A 24,858-nucleotide genomic window follows, 5' to 3' on the forward strand; every position below is an offset into this window, starting at 1 on the left:
GACACGAACCCTGCCACCTTGCCCCTGGCCTTCCAGCCTCCAGAACTGTGAGAAATAAATTTCTGTTGTTTAAGCCATCTGGGCTGTGGCATTCTCTTATTGCACCCCAAAATGATGAACACAATAATCATGAATATTTTATCCACTAGTGACTGGGTTTTACTCTTATATCGGCACTTAGGTATTTTTTCCCTATAGGATCATATTATACACGTTGCTTTTTGCCCATTTTTTAAAACTTAAAAGTGTTCTTTTTTAAGACTAGTGATATCTTATATGCAAAAGGAGAGGCAGAAGGGTAATACAGATAGGGTGAATTTGATCAAAGTACATCATATATATATATATATATATGTGCACATCCCAACAAAACCACTTTGTACAGTTAATTTATGCTAATGAAAATTTTAAGATGGCTATATATTATTCCATAATATGTACATACCAAAGTCAACTGTAGCCCTCTCCTCTAATGACTGATAGTTGGGTTCTTTTCTTCCCCCTCCCATTACAGGTTGAATATCCTTTATCTGAAATGCTTGTGACCTGAGGGTTTTAGATTTGGAAATGTTTTGGATTTTGGAATATCTGCATAAACTTTAACCACCTGAGCATTCTTAATCCAGATTTTTGGATGAGGAATGCCCAACATGTATGACAGTGGTTTTACCTACGTTAATAATTTTACCTATATTTTTATAGGACAAATTCCTAGAAGATACATTGCCAGGTCAAAATAAACAAACTGCTAGGTGTGGTGGTTCACGCTTGTAATCCCAGCACTGTGGAGGCTGAGACAGGAAGATTATAAATTCAAGGCCAGCCTGAGCTACATAGTAAGTTTGAAGCCAGCCTGGAATACATAGTGAGACCCTGTCTCAAAAAAATAAAACAAACAAAAAGAGTCCTCAAACAAACAAGTAAAAAGAATGAACCATGACTATATAATGGTCACTACCAAATTGCCTTCCGAAACCTGTGCACCTACTTATTCTCCCACCACCAGGACCCCACTAGAAAGCAGTATGAACTTTAAATAAGGTGACACCTATGGCTGATTTACTGGGGACTGAATGTTACCTTCATTCAGTTCCCTAGTCAGGTCTGCCTCACTTTCTATCTGCTCCAGCCCCTCATCTCTAAGTACCACACACTTGCCTGTCATCTAACTTGTAATATAGTCTCATTACACTTCTATAAAATCATGCTCACTTATGCTTAAAATAATAACTGTTAAACTTCTTCTAGGTTCTGTGGTCCCATTGCCTTTATAAGTAGATTTTGATTTTCCTGCAGGGAGAGATGGTCTCTCATCACCCTATTTTTTTGAGACAGGGTCTTGCTATGTGGCCTAGGCTGGCCTTGAACTCTCAATTCTCCTGCCTCAGCCTCCTGACTGCTGGGATTAATCATCTCTCTTTTATTTTGCATCTCCCACTCCTCTCTCCTCATCCTTCCTCCAGGAAACACTTGGCCCAAACATCTCTTCTGTGCTAAAGACCCTTGGATCCAAGTGTGGGTTCACCATCATGAAATCTTCACTAGAAACTCAATGTGTCTAGGCCTCCTTTTCCGTATGACTGTCAACTCTTGGTGAATAAAGAAAAATGAGTAAAACAGGTCAGAAAACTGGGGACCACCATCAACATCTCCTCTTCTGTCCATCCATCTCCATTCCATCACAAAGTCTATTAAATCAGGCCGAAGGCATGGCTTGAGTGATAGAGCACTTGCTTAGCAAGCATAAGTACAGAGTTCAAACCCCATTACTACAAAGTCCTTATTGAATCTTTCTCCCAATATCACTCCTATCTGTCTACTTGTATTGCTACTGATACCAACCTAATCCTGCCTGTCTCTTCTATTGGACTTCTGAGATAGTCTCCCATCTGCCATACTGTCACCAAAGCAATCTTTCAAGACTCCTACAACCATATCATCCTCTGCTGGGAACACACTTGCCATCACTCTTAATTTAAGACTAAGTAAGATTCAGGTGGACAGCAAGACCCCACTCCTCAGCATCTGCTATTCCTGCTCAGGTGCTGAGTTCCAGCCACAAGGGCTTCTTTCAGCTTCTTAGCCATTTCCTTTATCTCCCACTCCTGTCCCCTCTGCTGACTTAACTCACCCAGTAGACCTCAGCTTACTGTGACTTCCTTAGGGAGACTTCCAGAACAACCCTTCCAGCTGCTCTCAGACCACATAGAATTTTTCCTTCCCAATACTTCACACGATTTGTATTTCTGTTTATTGGAAGGTTATCTGAATAATGTCTTTCCCCTTCTTGGACCATAAGCTCCAAAGTTCCATTGTATCTGAGCAGCATGCATGTGCGGCACACAGAGCTGCACTTAACACACATTTGAGGGATGCTTAACCCCAGAATGCTGGGTGTTCACTAGGACACGATGACAGGATTTTCCTTTCTTTTGCTGCCAAGTCTTCCTTGCTGGGTATTTTAGCCAGATTTAATTTGGATCCAGACACTATGGACTTTTAGGGGTTAGGGAGAAGAGTCATTCAGCATGATCAGGTCTTGATGACCGTCCATAGGGACCACCTATCCTGTTTATCCTGTCACAGAAGAAAAGGAGACACTCTTTTCCAAAAACACCTTCTTAAAAGAGTCCCTGCTTTGTGGAGCTGGCCCATCTCACTTTTGCGAGCCATCTTCAGGCCTGTTACTCCTGGAATTCAGCCAATCATTCTTTGAAAAGCAACCCTTGTCACTTTAAGATTTTAGTCCCTTGCCTGGGCCATATATCAATGCTCCCTGTGGCAATGGCTCTGCTGCCTGCTGTTCAAATTTGTCCAATTAGACACAGCCCCATGGGGTGGAATTCAGTGTGAAATGTGCCTGCCACTGACCAAGAATGAATTGGTGTGGAAGGCCCTAGGGGAGAGCCAGCACAGGTCTTCTGGAAACAGCTCATGGCCCTCTGGGCCATGCTCACCTCCCTCAGGCAGAGGGTCACTGGGCAACTCCAGTGAGGCCTTATAGCTGTTCAGGGCAGGTCATGGCCCAGCGTGGGAGGACAGGGTGGAGTTTGTGTGTCAGCACCCACAGATATAAAAAGGCCAAGTGCACGACTATGGTGGACAGTGACTTGCAGTGGTCTCTATCGGCCACACAAATACTTCTAAAGCATAAACTTGATAGAGCCTGTGGCTTGTACTGTGGTTCAGAGACAGTCAATATTTAGAAGCCACCAACCAGCAACTCAGTTGGCAGAGGGGTAGGGATGGGAGCTTCTAAAGTCCAGGCAAACTGTCAAGACATAGTGGAACAAATTTCTATGACAGCACTGGGATTTGAGCTCAGGGCCTTGTGCTTGCTAGGCGGGCGCTCTACCACTTGAGCCATACTGCCAGGTCTTTTTGCATATAGTTATTTTTCAAATAGGGTCTCATATTTTTGCCCAGGCTGGGCTTGGACAGTGATCCTCCTGATCTCTGCCTCCTGATTAGTTGGATTTATAGGCATGAGCCTTCACAATGGTTTTTAGTGTTTTTATTTATTTTTAGTAATACTGGGGATTGAACTCCGGGCCTCACACTTGAACTCCACCACTTGAGGCACACCCCCATTCCTTTAGTTTTTAGTTTGTTTTCAGATGGGGTCTCTTGCTTTTGCGCAGGCCAGCCTCTATCCTCCTACCTCCATCTCCAGAATAGCTGGGATTATAAGCGTGTATTACTATGATCAGTTTGTTTTGTTTTGTTTTATTTATTTATTTTTGAGATAGGATCTTACTATGTAGCCCAGGCTAGCCTTAACGTCATGATCCTACTGCTTCAGCCTCCAAAATGCTGGGATTATAAGTGTGTACTACCACATCAGGTCAAGGGTTTTAAAATAAGAATTTTTAACATGTCTAACAAAAAAGAGTTCTTTGCAATAGATCTCTTACTATTTAAATGGTTTTATTTTATTTTATTTTATTTTGGAAAAAGCTTAAGCTTTCTTCAAAAAACTCTTGAAATTCTTAGGACATTGGACTTTTGAATACAGAGAAACTAGAGATAATGTGGTCTACACACTCATTTCACAAGTGAGGCAAAGGAGATGAGAGAGTCCTTGATTTAACCAAGGTCACACGGCCAGTCACAGTGGGGCTGGACCCCAAGCCCAGCTCTTGCTCTACTGTTCAAGGTTGCCTTCCTTTTGGGGACTCTTTCAGTTTGATTTTTTTTTTAAATACAGCTAACTCTGAGCAGGACAGATGGATAGATGGATGGATAGATAGATGATAGATAGACAGATAGATTAGATACCAGAGTATTCTTGAACCAGGAGCTATACCTCTGTTCTTCTTTTCTATATGTGATCAATTTACATTTCAGCTATGGGCTTCAGTTTTGCCAATGTGTACAATGAAGAAGGTGGGTTCCTTTCATCTCTATCCATTCATTGATGTAAGTATTTATTGAATCTTTAGCATGTGGCACTGGGGACACAAAGAAGAGGGCAGGCAGAGTCTCAGACCTCAGAAGAGTTAGCAGCCTAATAGGAGAACTGTGTGCTGAGTGTTCTGGCAAAGACAAGGGCACCCCGGGAACACAGAGGGAGGAGGAAAGGGGCCCCAGCAAAGAAGATACCAGCAATACCTCACAGACACTAACAGTTCTCCTCTTGCCCACCCCCCAATCTCTGACAATGAGTCATCCTTTTCCCCCCAGGAAGAATGTGCAAACAAGAAGAGAAGTGTCTGGAAAAGAGGAGAAAGAAAAAGCCAAGAAACTCATCCAGAGACTGAGGGGCCCTGTGGATAAGGGAGGGCTGCCTGAGTCTGCTGGACAGCTTGGGGTGGGGCACTGCAGTCCCTGTCACTTGTCTCCTGGGGATCAGTGATGAATAGTCACTGAGTCCTGGGAGGAAGTTAAGGCCTTTAAGGAAACAGACACCCACCTTTTGAGTGAGATGCCATATGGAGGAAGGAGCTGGGGAGTTTGTTCACAAACTCCGAGCCCAAATTCATCTCCCAAATACATCTCCAAGGTTACAGTTGAGAACATCTCAATACTTCTCAAGGCACATTTACCTTGTCAACTAACTTTCTCTTCCATACCATATCCTCCCGGGAAGGCAGGCTTAGCGTTACTGCCTCTTTTTACAGTGGAGAAAACTGAACCCTAAGGCAGGGCAGTGTCACCTCTGGGATGGGGTGGCTTTTGAGGGAGTGGCACACTGAGAGTAGAACCCAGGAGGGCAAAGATCCCTCAAGGCAATTTCTTGCTGCATCACTACTTCCCTGGTGTAGCTGAGCGCTTCACACAAATTCATATTTAACTACGAGTTTGAAGAGAAAAAGAAGAATCGGAATGGGTTATAAATGAGTCCTTCCCTCTGGGGAAATTTGAGCTCTGGATAAAAGTCTTCTCATCTTTGAAAGACTTGCCTTTGTGAAATGAACAATGTGGCCCGTGGCCATCAGCTGGGTAAAAGTGAATTTTCCCTCATGATGCTAAGTCCACGTGACCATTATCCTTTCTCTTCATTTTTTCTAAAAAAGCCAACTGCTTAGCAGCTCAATCAAATTAATTGTGGAGCTTTCAAAAGACATCAAAATAGCCACAACTCTCCTTTAAAAAAAAATAAAAAGGCAGGTGCCTTGTTTTCAGGAAAAGATATAAAGTCCTCACTTAAAGGCCCTCAAACACATACTCACTCCATGATAAATTCCCCTTTTCTCACAGAGTTATTTGTGTGTGTGTGTGTGTGTGTGTGTGTGTGTGTTTTAAAGAAGCTTAAAAATATCGACATTGATGCTTACTTCTGACCAAATTTTATTTTCAGCTTTGAGTAACTGGGTGTTCTTTATGGTCAAGGACAAAAAAAACCCCAAGAGGCTGAAAAAACCTCATTAAAAACCCAAAACACAACTCACTTGTTTGAAATGAAGTGGAGGCAGGAGAAAGGGAGGAGAAGGGGAAGAGAGTGGGAGGGAGAGCAAGGCCAAGTTCTTGGCCAAGCCTCAGGTCTGAAGAAATGAAGAAATGCCACGGCTGAAGAGTGGCCAAGTTACAATCACACTCCTAAGAAGATGGCAGAAGCCTTGGCGGGTGTAACCCCTTTAGGCAACTCTGTGCCTCACCAAAAGTGATGAGAGAAAAGAATTCTTTCTGTTCTCAAAAAGTGCTCAGTTTGGCAGCTCTTCTAAAACCGTCTGAGGCTGGGGGTGGGTGTAGCTGGATGATAGAACACTTGCTTAGCATGCCTGGGGGCCCTGGGTTCAAACCCAGCACCAAACCAAACCAAACAAAAGGTCTAAAACAGTCTCCTAGAGCTTAGCGTGCATGCGCAAACACACACACACACACACACACACACACACACACACACACGAGCTCATTCTTGCCTTGAAATAATAAGTCTAGCAAACAAGTGGTGATCGGTATTGCTATCATCATTTACTGAGGGAGAATGTAAGCTGAAGCTGGAGAGGAAAAAAGACTTTCCCAAGGCCACACAGACTGAAACACTAAACTCCAGCCCTCCCTGGTTTTGTGGCTTTTCCTTCTCGTCTCATAGCCAAGTATGGCTCAGTCTGATTTGGAACCTAGAGCCGTCACAGGACCATTTGCCAGTTGATCTCCACCAGTGTGAAGAATTACTGATGACAAGGATCAAATGTCAACCTCAGTGACAGCCAACACAGCAAGGCTTCCCAAAGGCAAAACAGTATAGGCACAAGGAGCCTTACAGCCCACAGGGCTATCCAGACAGCTCACGGAAGGAAAGCACTTCTTAGTCAGCCTCACCATCCAAGGTCAGTGTCCTCTTCTTAGGGGCCACTGGCCACTCACCAGCCCCACTTTTGCTCATGCGTTTCCTCCTGACCCAGGACTACAACCAAGCTCTGTGAAAACAGAGGTCAGAAGTGTCCTGTCCTCCCCCACCAAGAAGCCAGGGGGGTGAATGGTTGGGGGGAGGGTAGAATAGGAGAGTGTGATTCCATCTTAGTCAAACCTAACAGGGATATTTCTGCTTTTGCTACCTCTTACATTAATAAGGTATTTTCACTTTGTTTATGCCACATCCACCCAGAGGATTGGGTGTGACCAAGGGAAACTGAGAGCTAACCTTAAACAACTGATGAGCAGAGGGAAGTTGGAGAAAGGCCTTTAACTAGAAAATAGGACAGGAGACCAAAAGAGACTACATTAGATTAAGGAGTCAGAAGACAGGAGTTCTAGTCTCAGCTTCACTAGTTACTCGTTGCATGTTATCAAAAATCTAAATTCTCTGGACTGCTTTTTTAAAAAATCTGCAAAATGAATAGTCATAATTCCCTCCTAAATCACAGCGTGCTTTAAGGATCATCTGAGATCATGTGCAGAGGAAAGCCCTTTGCAAAAGTTGAAGCATTCTGCACATGTGATAAATTATTATTATGACTGAAGAACTGATTACACATGTTTCAGGCAGATTGAAGAAACTCTCTTTGCCAATTAAGAAAATATAAGAAACATCCAAAGAAAATACTAGAAAAGTCTAATTGTACCCTCCGGGTCTTGTCATTAAAGTAGGTAAACATTTTGTGGTGTAAGAAAGGCAGAGGAGAAATGGGCTGGAAAAATCTGGAGTTAAATATATCCTTTCACCGATATTCCCTGCGCAGAGTCCAGGAGATGCCTTTTTGGTTCATAGCACAGCTGTCTAGGAATAGACTATGGGATACAGAAAGAAAATCTGGGCTTTGGAGTAAAGGAGACCCAAGTTCAAATTCCATTGGAAAATTATGCATAATAAGTGCACAAAAAACCTGACTGCTCTCTGAAAAATTGTGAGGCTTTTTTTTTTTTCCCTGTACTGGGGCTTGAACTCAAGGCCTACACCTCCACCAGCCCTTTTTGGTGATGGGTTTTTTCGAGTTAGGGTTTTGCAGACTATTTGTCTGGGCTTTGAACCTCGATTCTCCTGATCTCTGTTTCCTGAGTAGCTAGGATTACAGGCGTGAGCCACCAGTGCCCAGCAAATTGTGAGTTTCTAATGCAGGAAAAAAAAACCTTTAAAATCCACTTTCAGAGATACATATTATTTTTCCTTTTAATATCATTATAGCTATTTAGCCTGCCCAAAGGCTAAATAAGAGACACAGTACTGCACAAGGGAGAAAAAAAAATTACTTTAGTCAATGTCAAAATGACAAGCCATCAAAAAATTGTGGTTTCTTTGGAAAAAAAAAATCTCTTAAACAGAGCTAGATGGCCTGGCAAACTTTTGAATTTAATCTTGTGATATACAGTAAGAACAAAGGGCCCCTACAGCACATCAAGCAAATTTATTAGAACATAATCAATACATTTTTGACATATTATTTAATTATAATCTTTAGCGACAGAGATGATATGAAAACCTAGCATCAGTGTTCTGACAGTGGAATAAGTAGATATAATTATTCCTCATACTAATCCCAACAGAACTGAAAAATCATAAAGCCAGACTCTAGATCTGAGTTCTAAGTTTTCCTTAATATCCTAGAGTTTGATATGGGGGGTGTCATATCTCCAATATTATGTCCCCTCTTTTTACAGTACTGGGATTTGAACTCAGGGCCTCATGCTTACCAGGCCGGCACTCTACCACAAAAGCTATGCCCCAGTCCTATCATACCCTTTTACAGAATAAAAAGCTCTCTGAGAATTTCAAGTTCAAATGACCCCAGGCTCCCCACGTATTTAGTCAAACCCCCAGATCCTGGCTAGCTACTGGACATACACACAGAGAAGCACTGAGTGGGAGGGATGCAGAGGCCAGGCAGAGGGAGAAGGAGGACTTGGGGATAAATATGTTCTCTGAATCTTGGAGTCACAGACTTAGATTTAGAATGGCTTTAGATTGGGTGTTGTGTAATGTGTTTTTATTTTGTTCTGAAATTAAAGTATGCAAAATAAAGAAGATGCAGTTTTATACAGAAAAAAAAAATAGAATGGCTTTAGAGATCTCCTAGATCTTACATTTTACACGAAGATCAGAGAAAGGAAAGGATGTGTGCAAGGGTTACATGGCTTCCTGGCAGACGGGTCAAGACCAAAGTTTCATGATGCACAGTACAAAGCTCTTTCTATGTCACTCTGGAAGCAAAAGCAATTGCTGAGGTGGTCAGCTAGAACATAGCCAATATAGCTGTGGCTATTATCATACCAACAAGAAGGAATGCACTCTCCAGCGAGGGCCAAGAGAAATTATAGTTAACATTTAACATTATGGGACCAACTTCAAAGACACTCCAGCTGGACTCTAATAATGGAGTTGAAACTGCTAGCATTAGCGGAAAGCTGCAGGTGGACAGCGCTGGCTGGAAGTAGCACACGGCCTGGGTGGAGGAACACGCCTCAGAACCCACGCGGGGCCTCACCACAGGGTGGGGTTGGGGAAAGGCATGGGAATGAGCTGTAGTCTCTTTGTGCCTCAGAGGGCTAGTAAGCTATGCATCCCTTGTTACCATTTACAAATGGCAACACTTGCCATCTGGTGGAGAGTGTGACTGTGGGTAACAATGGTACAGGGAGAAGGTGCTGTCTGTCCGGGTGGCTGCAGGAAAGACTGGCAATGAAATGCACAAATCAATCAAATCCCTGGGGGACAAGAGCTAAATATAATAGATAGTGTGTGCAACTGAACCTCAGGACCTGTGGATCATTGGTTCCAGATCTCCCTGCACATACCAAAATCTGTGATGGTCAAGACTTTTATTCCTTATATAAAACAGCATATTATTTGCAAATAACCTTCACACATCTGTCCATATTATCTCTGTGACTTCTAACACTTAACACAATATGAGTGCCATGTGAGCAGTTGCTCAGGGAATAATGCAAAAATATCTCTGCACGTTCTATACAGATGCATTTTTTCTGAATAGTTTTGATCTGTAGTTGAGGAGCTGACTGATCTAGAGGGACAATTATATTCATATGTTAAATTTAGAGAGAAGTCATTAAAAAAATTAAGGCGGGCAGTGTGGTTCAAGTGGTAGAGTGTCTGCCTAGCAAGTATGAGGCCCCAAGTTCAAACCCCAGGACTGCCAAAAAAAAAAAAAAAAAAAAAAAGCAGAGAAGCAAGTTTCCTACAGGCTACACCCATCTCAGAACTGTATAGGGGTCTCTCAAACCATAACGGTTCCACCTGAGTCTGATATAGAAAGGAATTTTGAATCATGTAACAGCAGTTTCACAAAAGAACCGGCAAGGGCTGTTGTTAGCTTCTTGCACACATTGATCGAACGCAGGAGGAATTCCTTAGGGGGAAAACAGCTAAACATAATTTAAGTTGAAACTGTTAATTTAATAAACTTAAATGGCAGAACTGTTGTACATTACCCGGACAAACCTAACACACAGCCTTGCATGTCAGCCTGAGCTGATGTAAACCTCAGAAGAGAGGGGCCCCACCATGCAGGGGGCACAGCTGTCCTGTCTGAAGAATACATCTCTTCTGTGTTGTTTCTCCTTTTCCCCCTCTTTTATCAGACACAAATGACATACAGCCCAATGTCCACACCTTCTGCTGCCCTAAGAATGACATCTCAGGCTTTTCTTCAAAATACATCTTCCGTTCAGCATGCATTTACAGAGCGTGTGCTCTGTAAGACACGATTCTAGACCCTGAACAATGGCGAGTGGAAAAGCAGAAGTCCAGGGAGGCAGAGGACAACGGGGTGGACAGCGGGTAGATAGGATGCTAGCCAGGGGACCATCTGTGCCTCCCAAGAGGTGAAGGAGAAGGTAGTGTGAAGGTGCTGCTATTTGTAGTGACTCTAGAAGGAGAATTAGGTGGCATCAGCAGATGGAAGGAAAGAGATGAGGTGAGGGACATGACAGGGGACATCTCAGGGACTAGAATGAGCAAATGCATAGGGCACAAAACAGAGATGGGTCATAACCCAGGTCCCATGTTGTATGTGTGTGTGTGTGTGGGCGGGGGAGCTGAGGCATACAGAGCCCTCAAGTCGGGGAGAAGGCCTCGCAGGTTTGCCTATCATCCTGCTCTGTCATTAGCCAGTGACACTGTGCTGCCTCTTCCACGGATTTCTTTGCTCTCTGGGAAGCTCACTGTCTGAGGTGAGGAAGAGGCCCCCCAGCTGAGGGTCAGATGTGTCCCAGGGAGTGCATAGTGTGTTGAGTGGAGCAGAAGTACAGAACGGCTGGCCACTGGAACATTTGGGAGAGGATTAAAGGCACTTCCTGAACAAACTGTCCTCAGATGGGGAAAGAAGGGTTCCAGCATCAGACAGATGCACTTATTACTAATAACATTCAAATTTGGAATTCCCTCTGATGTGAGGCTCCCATCAGCATTTCTCACAAAGGAGACGTGGACAAGCGTGATGGGCGAAGAGCATCACTTACTCCCTGTGCACAATTTATTGGCCCAGAATATCAGGTTTGCAAGCTGAAATAATTAAACATCAGGCCAGCTGTTTCAGGCAATTAGGTAACATTTTTCATTTAGGAGACCACACAACAGAGAGGAGAGAAGAGGCAGATAAGACCTGTGTTTTGATTTACTAAGTCTCTGCCGCAGATAAAGCCCAGCTTTTTGGAACCCTTCAGGCAATTACTATTTCAGGCTTGGCCAGAACTTCAATCCGAAAGCAACTCTTGGGCTTGTCTTGGCAAGACTCAAAGTCACTGTAGTTGTAAGGTTGTCCCAGCAGCAGTGGAGGAGAGTCAGTGGCCAGAGGAAGCCAGGAACCCTAGAGTCACTAGGAGGGCTGCTGCAGGCTCGAGCTCAAAAGAGGCCAAACTCGGTCCTCCCACATGTTCTTAGAGAGGAGTGTGGTCAGATGGTGGAGGCCCAGCCTGCTTGTCGGGATTCTGTGGTTCCCTTCCTGGCATCTGCTCTCGGCAGTTCTGTGGGCCCTGCTTTCCCTCCCTGCCTTAGCATCTTTCCCTGTAAAAGAAGAGGGTGGAGGGCTCTAATGTTTGGGGGAGCAGAGGAAACAGGGGGTGACTGGCAGGATGCCACATGGACTCAGTACACAGGCAGGGCTGAAGAGAGATGGACATCAGAAGAAGGAAACTTTAATCCCCTTCCTGCCACTAACTGACAAGGCCACATGGCTCAAGCCTCTTCCCCTGAGTAGGCCTCAGTTTCCACAGCATTAAACCAGGGAGCTGGAATTAGACTGGATGATCTGTAAGGAATCTTCTAGTTCTGATGTTCTCCTATTCTAAGATGCCAAACAAGATGAATGGATGGGCTGAAGGCAAACAGATTTTCTTTGAATGGAAAAGAGAAAAAGCCTGTGTGCTGCCAGCTGACTTCCCCCACATGACACTGGAGCCAGCACTAAGTATGGGGCCGGGAGAGCAGGGCCGTGTGAGGAGACAGTGGGTCCGCGTGTGGTCATGGGCTCCCGGGTCTCGAAACTTCTCTTGCCTGAGCTCTTCCACTTAATTGGGAGCTTGCCTTTCCAGTTGTTTATTTTTATCCTGTGCCCTGGAACCCAAACCATGAGGTTTGTAGCCAGAGGTTGCTTCTTGTTTTGTCGTTAACTGCCTCGGCACTGGGGTGCTCTCCCTCAGCAGGAAGTCCTCAGCCAGAGGCTGGACCTCTTCAGCAAGCTGGACTCCAGGGAGGATGCCGAGATGCACTGGAATCCAAGGTCTGTCCTCCAACCTTGGAAATAAATCCCTCACATTGTCTGGCCCACACAAATCCCAGTTCAGCCAGGCCTCTCCTGTGGGGTTATTCTGGTAACAAAATGCTTGTGATCAGCAGTTCTTTTCTACTCTTACCCACTCTCAGAGAGGAGCCAACTGGGCTATTCCTTAGGCTCCACTTTCCATGTCTGAAATGTGGTTGAAAACTAATATTCCAGATGTTTCCTTAGATTTTAAGTGGAACCACAGACAAAGCTTCGTATAGGAGGACAGTATGGCACGATGGAGGGAAAACCGTCTTTGGAGTCAGACAGGCATTTAAATTGTGGCTTGCCTACCCTTTATACCTGTACAGCCTTGAGAAAGTACTGATTCTTTGAGCCCTAGTTTCTTCTTCTAGGAAAATAACAGCATTCCCTTTTCTAGCTGTTTTCAGGAACCTCATAAATCCGAAGGCTGTTTGGGTCATCATTGCAGTCTAAGCCTAACTCAGAGGAGGTGTTTCTATCAGTGCGACTGATCCCTTGGTTAGAAATCTCACAGGATTTGGATGAGGTCAACAAAACTACAGATGTAACATGTCTAACCTTGGACCTGGCAGGTGGAAAGTGCTGTTCACTAGTGGGCAGTGCTCAGAGACACATTGCTTCTACGTGAGTGAAGTGGATGCCCAAAGAGGAACACAAGTCCTTGGTTTTGCCCCAATTAAGTTAGGGAGAGGCCACCGAGTGGGAGAGAAGATGAATATTCAGAAAGCCTAATTTGGGGGTATTTTCCAACAATATCAGTTTGTTACTGAAACTCACTCTGGGACCGGAAAAAAGCCAATCAGACACAAAATCACTGATGTCATGGATGATGGTAGGAGGTCCTTCAGACCAGCGGCTTCCGGGCCTTAGGGTCTTCCAAGAGCTTTACAGAACTAGACTTAGGCATGGAAGCTAGCTTCTTGAGGCCCCTGGTACACTAGGCTATTGTTCCAGGACAGAAGCAACTCAGATCAAAATGGTGAGTGGGATTTTCCTTGCATTGGCCACAATACATATGTTTGTTCAAGAAAAAAAAGTTGGAGCAAGAAGGCATGAGCGTCTGCTGGTAAAGAAAAGCCTGTTTGTACCAGTCACAGTGGCGAGATTGTTTGGGGAGTTCATCCTGAATGTCCAATTACCCCAACAGGATGGCCAAGGTCAGTGTCAATGTGTGGTGTGCCAGCCACTCCAGCCACTTCAGCACCAGATGTGAATTACACAGAGTATGGCGCCCATTAAACTTGTTAGCCCATCTGGGCCAACACCACCCTTCTTGACCCCTTCCACTTCCTTGGACAGACCTGTTTAATGGACACCTCCACAGAGACCAGTTAACCACAATATGTAAATCCAGGACTCACTTCATTGAGAGATGGAGCCACTGTTGCCTAGGGGGTGAATCAGGGAGCACAGTGTGACTGGCAAGGGCCAGCACCTCTCGATGATGACGCAGGGTGCATGGTTTAGGGCAAGAGATCAAAACATTCTCTCCCCCAGCTCTGTTTCTAACAGGACACCAGAAATCATAACGATCAGCAGAAGGACAAGCTTCATGAGGCAGAAATGGGAAGGGACCTATTTACCTTACACTTGATTTTAAAATATGTCTTTAAAACATAGGATGCCAAGGTCCTGTCCTGTACTTTAGGGAGACTGGAGAGCAACAATTTACTCCACAAGTTCTTCAAACAGCCTAAAAGTTAGTGCACACTAATTTATCTGAACAGGGAATAATATGTCCTAATATGGAGTTGAAAACAAATATCTAACATTTTCACAAACCAAACAGTTTGAATAAAGTTCCTAAATTTGGATCAATTGCAGCGAGATCCAGTCTTGGAGAGGTGCCACCATGTAGAATCTCTCATCTGCTGGGGTTAACTATTAAATTTCTCAAAGTAAAGTTGATTTAAAAATCAATGTCCATATGTGTTGATATGTTCAGCAAGTTAGGCTTCCCTGCAGAGTATGATACACATATTACACTGATACACACTCATAAATATGCAAAAATAATAACTAGTACTAAGATTGCATTTAATGCTAGTTAATATTTTTATGGGGTAAGGAGGCAGCATTTTATGTGTTTTGTATATATTAACTCACTGAATTTTCACCTTCTATGGGTGAAGAAACTGAGGCACAAGTCAAATAACTTTCTTAAGGTGACATAGCTATAAAGAAACAGACCTGGCAATATCCAGAATATATAAGGAACTCAAACAATCAAAAATGAAAAACAAATAATCCAATTTTAAAAATGGGCAAAGGAGAGGCTGACTGAGTGGCTCAAGTGGTAGAGCACCTGCCTAGCAAGCATGAGGCCCTGAGTTCAAACGCTGGTACAACCAAAAAAAAAAAAAAATGCTGAGGAGGAAAGAAACTCATATATTATGGGCCTATAAATTATGATGACCACTATGGAAAACAATAGGAAGATTCCTCAAAAAACTAAAAATAGAACTACTGTATGATTCTGTGATCCCACAACTGGGTATTCATCCAAAGAAAATGAAATTAGTATATCAAAGAGACACCTGTACTCTCATGTTTATTGCAGCACTATTCCTAACAGTCAAGATAAGGAATCGACCAAGTTGTCCATCGGATGGACAAATGGATAAAGGAAATGTGGTCGTCTGTGACTCCTAGCAAGCAGGGCATAAAGGCCTCTTCTTGACGTTGCTCACACCTCTCACTGAGCTTGAGGGGAAATATTAATTCCTGCAAGGTGATTCACATAAGGATAGGAAGAGGCTCAAAGAATTCTCAGATGGTCTCCTTCTAGATTATTCAAAGGATCCCTCAAATGAGGCCAAAGGGATGGATGTTCATATACATGAGAGCATGGGAGGGAGGAAGGAAAGAAAGAAGCTGGAAGAAAGAAGATGAGGGGATCTCCTTTGATCCATTCTCTTGGCAAACCCATGGCAATTCCCACTAAATTCTTACATTTATTATTAACGTTGGAAGGCAATGACTAATTCCTGCCACATGGGTTGGGGCATGGCTTCCTTTTGAGGAGGCACAAGGTAGAAGCCTAAATGCTGTAGTTTTTAAAGGAAAACTGCTTTGAGTATAAGCCTCCCCTTAATTTTATACTCATCTCTTTAACCACTGATGTCCTTCCTTGTTTGCTGGCAGTCATGGCTTCCTTAAACACACTGTCACCGGACTTCACAAACGTGTAGATTCACAGGAGGTTCCTGGCCTCCCTCTTGTCCTGACCTTCTTCCTCAACCATAAACCTGTAACCAGGCCAACACTTTTCCACAGTGGCTGTCTCACAGTCCCTAAGCACCTGGGGTCACCTCTTCAGCTCAGACCTTGCTCTAAGAACTGTATATCCGTGTGGGAAGGAGACAACACCAGCGTGTTTCTCAGGGAAAACAAAGGAAGCAAAATATTCTTTCGTGCTGTAATGAAGCTGGGAAGCAGAAGGTCAGAGAGGCAGGGAAGGGTCAGGGCCACAGTTCTACACCACAACACTCCCGACAACCACATCAGGTCCATGTCAGCCCCTCTGAGTGGCTCCCTGCTACCTCTTGACAAAAGGGCAGTTTGGGGTGACATAGAGTTTGCTGTTCAAGTGTTCTCATTTGCCTACACCTCCTCCAAAACATTCACGCTACTCCTTCACCCCCCTCACATCCTAGAGTGAACGGGGAGGATAAAGGAGACTCTGGCTATTTTTTTCCATCGTGAAATTCCGAGAGACCTTCGAAAATCAGTAGAGAATTAGCTATTTCCCTTATAAACATCCACACAGGCTAAGGCTCTTTTCTTCCCTGACTCTAAACACTAGGCTGAAAAAAAGCATTACTCCTTGTGGTTGGGGCGGGGGTGAGGAAGGGGGTGGAGCAACCCTTGTTTGAGTCAAGAATCCTGGACTCCAAAGGAAATAAGATTCCATGCTGAAGACACTCAGAGGATGGGACAGACAGGTCCTCAGAGTCTGCTGGAGGCCACATGGCTGGATGGAGGAGACACACAAAATACTTCCCCAACTTACTTATACTTTGGTACATAAACTTTATAAGTATAATGCTGGCAGATTCTAGTGCATAAAAAAGTAGCTGAAAAAATTCAAACTATAAATAATGCCAAGTAATAAAGGAGGTGAATGTTTCTGTTATTAGATTCTTTCATTGTATAAATCTGTTGAATAAGCTGGCTCTGAATCACTGATAGAAAACAGACTTAGTATGGTGTTACAGACCAAGCCGTTCTAAAAGGCTAGCATGGGAAACTCATGCCAAGTTATACTTTTCTGTTCTTAACCAATGCGACTTAAATGTAATTGTTGTTTCCTTGTTCAGAAATGGAAAATGTCTTAGGAGGCTGTGCTTGAAGGGCAAAAGCACGCTTGGTGTCACAGAGCGTTCCCTCCCTCCCTCCCTCCACTGCCCCCCCTTTCCCTCCCCAGCCCTCTGCAAACTCATCCTTCCAAGGCACTTCACTGTATTTATAGATCACGCTGCCTTTTGTCTTACTCATGTCTTACTCACCGAGAGGGGCTGGGGTCTGTGTATGCCTCCTGCTTTTTAAGAGTGCTATTTCTCAACATTTATATGTAAGTGTTTAGAAAAGTCCCTCCAAATATCCTCCTTTGACCCCAACACCCATGGCAACCACTTGGGCCAGAGAGATCCACTGAACACTAGGGCGGGTGTGATGGGTGGGGGGTGGAATGGAGGTCTCTAGGGTCACGTTCATCTTCCAACACTACGGTTTCTAATGGCTTGTTGATTTTTTGCTGGGCTTGGTTACTGTCATCATGAGGGGCTGTAAAATGAAATGAAGGGCTTGGGGAAATATTTGCCAAATGGCATAAGCAACAACACCAGAAGTCCCCCATGCTCAGCCACACGTACAGGGCTTGGCCACTCGTCCCCACACCGTGTTTACAGAACCCGATGCACGAACTCCATTCTGACCCAAACTTCCAGGTCCTTCTTTAGGAGGCCCACACACAGCTCTCTCCCAAGGGTTTGCTAAATAGATAAAGCAAAAGGTAATTGGATAAAACCGCTTATTTATCTGCTTAATTTAATTAGTGCTTGGAACATTTAAGTTTCAATAGTATAAAGGTGCATTATTTGGAGTTGCTTATATAACATTATTTGTGATACATCTGCAAGTAAATATCAGATTTTTTGCTGTGCATTTTATAGAGGTCATATGGAAGTGTCCAACAGAAAGAATCACAAAAACTAGTCATTAAACACTGTTAATTTGGTTACTTCCTGAATCGGCCATTAAGTCCTTATTCAGGAATACTTAGAGAAAGAAATTCAGTGTAGTGCACTTGGACGTGGAATTAGTCAGAGGCCCCTCCACGGGTTCTCAGAATTACACTGTTTCTTTTATTTCTGAATACAGTACTAATTTATTTTGGCACAATCCCATTGAGGAAGATCAGGATTATTTCTATTTTACACAAGTAGACAGATACCAAACACAAGAAGACCAAGTTCAAAAGGGGTTGCTTACATCTTAGCTAGAGGCTAAAGAAAGGCAATTCAGCTTTTATTAGACTCACAGCTGTGTGTGGCAGCAGCCATGGGAGGAAGCAGGGAAGGGCTAGAGTCTTCTCTGAGCCTGCGCTCAAGGAGCTCAAGAGAAACCACGTCCACCCCAGTAAATATAGGGAAAATGGGAACACATCCAGGCAGTGTTCTTTGTTCCCCCAAAAGAAGCCTGAAAACTGGCAGAAATTCTTCCCTTTGGGGCGCAGTCCCAGCAGAACCCCACAGCTGAGGCCCAGCTGCAGTGACTGGACAGATGGGAACCAACGGTCAGCAGTGCCAGCTCAAGCTGGTGCTGTGATAGTCCTTTGAATTCTGTCCCCACTTTTCTAACCCAGGGCAGGTGGGAAAAGACATAGAAGACAGCTTCAAGGCTTGGTGGCATGACTCTGATAACCCTGACAAACCTGAGAATCACAGAGGCTGGGGAAACGGACGCTCACCCCCAGCACGCAGGCCAAATTGGCCAAGAAACCCTAGAATGATCAGATACCAGAAAAAATCAGAGTTAGAAATAATCATTTTACTTAAGCCTGGGGAAAAAGCCAAAGTTCTATTAAGGAGTGATTAATAACAGTGAAGATAATAAGTACCTAATAGGCTTATTTGTAAAGAAATATTCTAAAGAAAGGAGTTCCTTGAATTAGGTTTTTAAATTAATATTTGGTAATACTGAATATGTTACATTTCCTAAGGTAAATTTTTGTTTTCATTTAAAAACAAAACAAAGTCTGTTATTCTCTGCCAGCTGTATTTAAGCAGATAATCTAACAAATGGTTTTAATCAAATCAACACTAGAGTGTCAAGGTACTTTAACTGTAAGCTAAATGTCCATAGGGTAGACTCGGTGGGGAGGGAAGGTTAGGGGAGAAAAAACCCACCAAATTCAGTGACATGAAAAGGAAGCCCATAGACACCCAGTCATTGTGCTCCACTGCACAATGACTTCCTGCTGGAGGATCAAGACAGGGAAAACAACAACAAATGCAGCCACCAGTATTGGTGGCTTTCTGCATGCTAGTGACTCTTCTAAGCACGCACCACACATAACCTCATTTAATCCTGGCCACAATTCATGTGTTGTGTACATGCACATTTAGCAGATGAAGACAAGGATTAAGGAACTTGCTTAAACTCATAAAGTGGCAAAATCAAAAATGGCTTTGAACCCAAGCTTGTCAATATTTCAAAGTCAGAGTCACAGGACAGACAAGTGAGAGCCAAAGTGCAGGTCAGAGACCAGATAGCTACAATAACAAAGCATTGAAGTAGCAGCAGTTAGAGGACGCAAAGGAGAGAGGACAAATTTGAGAAACACAGAGAGAGACAGAAAGCGGCAGGGGATGGTGTTTGTTAGGGTGGAGAGGGAGGGAGGAGGTGGCCACAGTGAGGATGCCTCCCAAGTGTGTAGTTTTGATGACAGGATGGATGGTGGTGTTATCGACTCAGACTGGGATCCAGGTCAAAGACAAATGACCCTGAAGACAGCAGGGGTGTGTGTGGAGGGAAATTGTGCCTACCCTTCATCCATCCATTGACATCTACTAAGTGCCAGGCATGGAACTTGGTGTTCGGGTCACTAAGAAAACTTTTTAGCCTGCTTCCCAGGAGCTTAGAGTCCAGAAGGAGGTCAGATATATTAGCAGAAAACTATAGTGCAGTGTGACAAATGGCCAACATGGAGGGAACAAGGGGGACAGGAAACACAGAGGCCACTTCCAGTTGTGCAGAGCCAGAATCGGCAGTGAGAGACAGGGTGCACACTGGCTTGTACCTGTGCCCAGTTCCTGTGGGCCCGCCATGCCCCAGCGTACCCACTCCCCTCAAAAGAAGTCAGGGGCAGTAATAAGAAATGACAGCAGGAGGAGAAAGCACCAAAGTCCAATTAACAACAGGTGGTAAGGCTGTCAGTTCAAATCACCATCCTCGGGCAAGCAGAGACAGAGCTGAATGGAGACCCACAGCACTAATTGCTCAGTGAGGCCCATGTGTTGCTTGTCACCCACTGGATATTTCTCTGACAGTTCAGAAGTTCCAGACTGCTGCCATGTCCCCAAACATAGGTGCCTGTTTACGTTCTTTCCCCACGCTCCTAAATGAGGGACTAGTCTTTTCTTGTGCTGGGTGGCTCAGTGGACGCCCACAGCCAGCGCCTCCAGCAGCAGAGTGTGTCTCTGGCCCCCCATCCCCATCCATCCTCCTGATTTTGTCTCAGTCGGAAGACATTCCAATACTCTCTAAAAATCAATACGCTCCCCAGCACTGCTGCCTCAGCAGAGCTGCTTGGGGGTTCAGGAGGACGGCCACAGAGTGGGCCCATCCATCTCAAGGGTCCCACCCTGTCAGGCAAGCCTTTGCCTTCACTGAGCAGCTTTTAAGACCGACTGGGGAGGCTGGTCACAAGTTAGGCTGTCTCAAATATCCTTCGCTTTGAATATTCTAGAACCACAGATGGTCACGTGGCACTGGCAGGGGGGAGAGGGGGAACTTACAGAGGTCTTCTCTCTTGAAGTCCTTATTTCATAGGAAGCAAAACTAGTTCGAGACCCCACATTTCACTGCCTTTCTCTACAAAGCTTAACCTATTATAGGATTCTCTTAGAAAAACAATTGAAAACACACCCAGGGGCCATAGCTGATCCTGAAAATGAATGATCAGATAAAGTGAGGTTGGGGTTCTTTGAAAGTTGGAAAAAAATACATGAATTCTAGAATGTTGTCACTTATCAGTGTGTTCCTACACTCTTTACATCTTAATTTTCTTAGCAATAAAATGAGGGGAATAATGAGATGGACTTTGCAGATTAAACAAGGTAGCCTAGGGCTCCAGGAAAGGGAACTTCGGCTATGGTTTAGACACTGAACATCCCCCAAAGGTTTCAACAGAGCAGGTGGCGCTGTTGAGAGGAGGTGGGAAATCCAGGGGGAGAGGACTTGCAGAAGTTGGTCCATAGTTTACTGTGCATGAACCCTTGAAGAGATTATAAGACCCTAGAGCCTTCTTTTCCTCTTTGCTCACTGGCTTCTGAGGTATCAGTTTTGCTGTGTCGTGCATTCCCGCTGTGTTACGCTGCCTTGCCACAGGCCCACAGCAATGGGGTCAACTCATCATGGACTGGAACCTCCAAAACTCTGATCCAAATACACCTCTTCTTTTTATAAATTGATCATCTCAGGCACTTTGCTAACATGATAGAAAGCTTACCAACACTGTCTAAAATTAGTGTAAGAATAGTCTGCGACTTAACTTTCAGTTCTCAATTCATAATAAAGAGAATATTCCATTACTCAAGAGTCTAAAAATGACCACACTAAGAGAGCAGAAAAATTTGCATTTCATTATTGGGATGGTGTGGTTAGCATGTTGAAGATTCTATTAAATGGTACCAATTTTCACATTAAGTGGACATGAGTTATTGCTGAGTGCTGGAAGCTGTCTCTGGAGTATAAGACATCATAGCCACATAAATGGCAAAGTCAGGTCCCATGGTGTGACTTAATGTGACATTAAGGGACAGGATGAGAAAACTCAAGCTAAACACCAGAGAGAACAGGAGAAGCCTGGGAAGAGGCGGGGGAGAGATTCTCGCTCTTTCTCCTGGCAGGGCAAGAGTGAAGGGCAGTGGTAATGAGCTGACTGTATGTGCACAGAATCTCAAGTTTGAGCACTCACTGACAGAACCAGACGTCCTCAGGCAGACACTGGGTCTTTGCAGCATGGGACTGAGAGTCCAGAGTAATTCCAATCACCTAATTCTTACAATGACCTGACTTCTTTTTCATTATCACCTAAAAATCCCTTGTATGAAAGTATGCATAAATTCGTGAGAAGGGTGGAAAGGGTACAGATTTTTCACACTGCAAAGAAATTAGTTCCTTCTGTTGGAAAGTTCTTTAAGTTGTAATCCCAATCAGAGGTCACTAACCCTGCGACTTTAGGCCTCCTAGGGATCCATGAATAGAATTCAGGTTATCTATGGATCGGATGGAAAACAAATTATACCTCTATTTTCACTAACTTCTAACTGAAATTCAGCACAAATCAAAGATGAATGCAGGCAGAAACTGTAGTTAGCAGTCCCTATGACTGTCAACATAGAAATCAGTATGTTTATTGCATGCTATTATTGTCGCAATTTAAACCAGGAATTAGGAAGCTTTTTCTGCAAGGGGCCAGATGGCAAATACCTTAAAGTTTGAGGGCCACTTGATCTCAGGCTAACGATTTAACTCTACTGTTGTGGGATGAAAGCGGGCATAGACCATATGTATACAATGAGCATGGCTGTGTTCCAATAAAACTTTATTTATAAAAGCAGTCTATGGACTTAAGTTTCCTGGTTTATATACATCATGACTTTGAAAGTATACTAGTGATTCGTTCTGGTTATTAATATGCTAAAATATATACATACATACATTGTAATACCATAAATGTGTGGCTACTTAAAATTTTAATAATAATTATATTCCTACACATTTTATGTTATTCATTTAAAAATATCCTGAGAGGGGTCCATAGGTTTTTCCAGATTGCCAGTAGTCCATGGCACAGAGAACGAGATGCTTTGTCAACTGGAGCCAGTCAGATGGACACAAAACAAAAACTTCTCTGGGCTTTCCATGACAGTTGATAGAAGAAAAAAAGGCATTCTTCCCCCAGTTTTCAGGGGCTGCATAGAACTCTACATTCTGTGTATTCCTTTTCTCGTTGTTTAGACAGCACTCAGCTTCACTTCTGCCACACAGTTTCCCGAATTGCTCATGATGAAACTAGCTACTCAGCCCAAGGTGCTAAGAGGTCCCAAATTAAAGCATTAAAACATGTCCAGCTGACAATTTCCTTCCCTGGGTGTCACCTGAATCCTGCCTTCTGAGAGCTTAGGAAGGAAGTTTTCTCTTTGAAAGGGCAAGGGAGAAGAGTGGGCATGGGGACCAGGCACTTCTCCGTCCAATGAAGGTCAAAGCCCTATGAAAACATCTTTTGCACTTCAGGACAGTAAAACCAACCAGGGCTGCAACCAGCAGGTTCCCTCTTTCTCACAGCAGACCAGCTGTTCAGTTCTATAAGCAACAACAAAATACAACGTGGGGAGAAAACACCTTCTGCCTCAGACTGGACTAAAAAACTCTGGGTTACATTTACAATTTTTAATAAACTGATTTGTCAAAACTGTCAGAATCAAGGGAGATCATCTGGATACCAGATGAATGAAAATATCTGTAATTATAAGTGTCCATTTTTCTCTTTCATCTTCTATATATGTATCTGCGACCAGCCACATATTTTCATGCACATATATACACATAAATTTTAAATAATTTTAAAAAACCTGTCATAATAGAATTCAGGAAAGTAGAAAATACAGTCCTCCTGAGACAGCCATGGGACTTGAAGGCGAGGCTGCACTCCCCCTCTTAGGACCAGCATCCTTTTCTGAACTATGCTGTCAGAGCCAAAATGTCTCAGTTTTTTTACCACCTGGATTGTTCCTACTCCTTGCCTACGTGGCCACAGGCAAGTAAATCAACCTTTCTGGATCTCTGATATTTGTATATGAAACAACCATATAATTGGTAATTAATGATTGATTCTTTTGGTAAAAAACTCAAGCTCTCCAAAGAATTGCCATGTATTGTCATGGATTAATTCAAATACTTTACTGCAAGTTTGTAAGAATTCCATAATTTGCCACATAAGTTTACGTTATGACAAGTGACTACTTTCATCTGGAAGGTGGCCTGCATTTGAGGGCACAGAACGCTGTTGCCATAGAAGCAGTAGCAGGGATGAGGGGAAAGATGGAGGACGCAACCTGAGACTCAGAAACTGATGGAGCGTGACTGCCACCTCTCAGGTCACTCTTTGGAGGCCTAGAAAAGCAGCAGTCAGGTCACCAATAATCTTTCACATGATTATTCTCAGGGTTCAGATTCTGAACTAGAGAATTAAGTCACAGGGAGAATGGACCTGCTGAAGCCACCAGTGTTAACATAGACAGAAAAATCAAGGCATCTGGAACACTTCCCACACACTGGACCCAAAGTCCTGTTCTTATTATTTCATATTTATTTATTTATTTGTGGTACTGGGGCTTGAACCCAGGGCCTACACTTGAGCCACTCCACCAGCCCTTTTCTGTGATGGTTTTTTCGAGATAGGGTCTCACAAACTATCTGTCCAGGCTGGCTTTGAATCTCCATCCTCCTGATCTCTGCCTCCTGAGTAGCTAGGATTACAGGTGTGAGCCACTAGTACCCAGCTTTTTTTTAAATTATTTTTAAGATTAAAAAGGAATGTAATCTCTAGATGAAGCTAGTTAGGAATCTGTCTGGGGAAGATAGCAGATTTTTTTTTTTTTTTTTTTTTGGTGGTACTAGGTTTTGAACTGAGGGCCTTACACTTACTAGGCATGCAACTAATCCTTTCATTTTTAATTTGTTTTTCATTTTTCTTTTTTTTTTTTTTGGCAGCACTGGGGTTTGAACTCAGGGTCTCACACTTGCTAAGCAGGTGCTCTTCTTAATTTGTTTTCACATGGGGTCTTACACTTTTGCCCAGGGCCAGTCTCAGACACTGATCCTCCTGTCTCCACCTCCTGAGTAGCTGGGATTATAAGCATACACCACCATGCCTGACCTAGGACAGCTGATTTTTAAATGTGACATTTGAAATGATCCCTGG

At 43.7% G+C, this 24,858-nt stretch overlaps 1 protein-coding gene across 10 annotated transcripts in view; it reads right to left on the reverse strand.

Annotated features, from left to right (window-relative positions):
* Positions 1-24,858, reverse strand: part of Bcas3 (BCAS3 microtubule associated cell migration factor) — a 502,679-nt gene that overhangs the window by 53,671 nt on the left and 424,150 nt on the right. The gene's annotated exons all lie outside the window — the stretch shown is intronic.

Source organism: Castor canadensis, chromosome 11 (genome assembly GCF_047511655.1).
Source record: "Castor canadensis chromosome 11, mCasCan1.hap1v2, whole genome shotgun sequence".
NCBI classification, from domain to species: domain Eukaryota; kingdom Metazoa; phylum Chordata; class Mammalia; order Rodentia; family Castoridae; genus Castor; species Castor canadensis.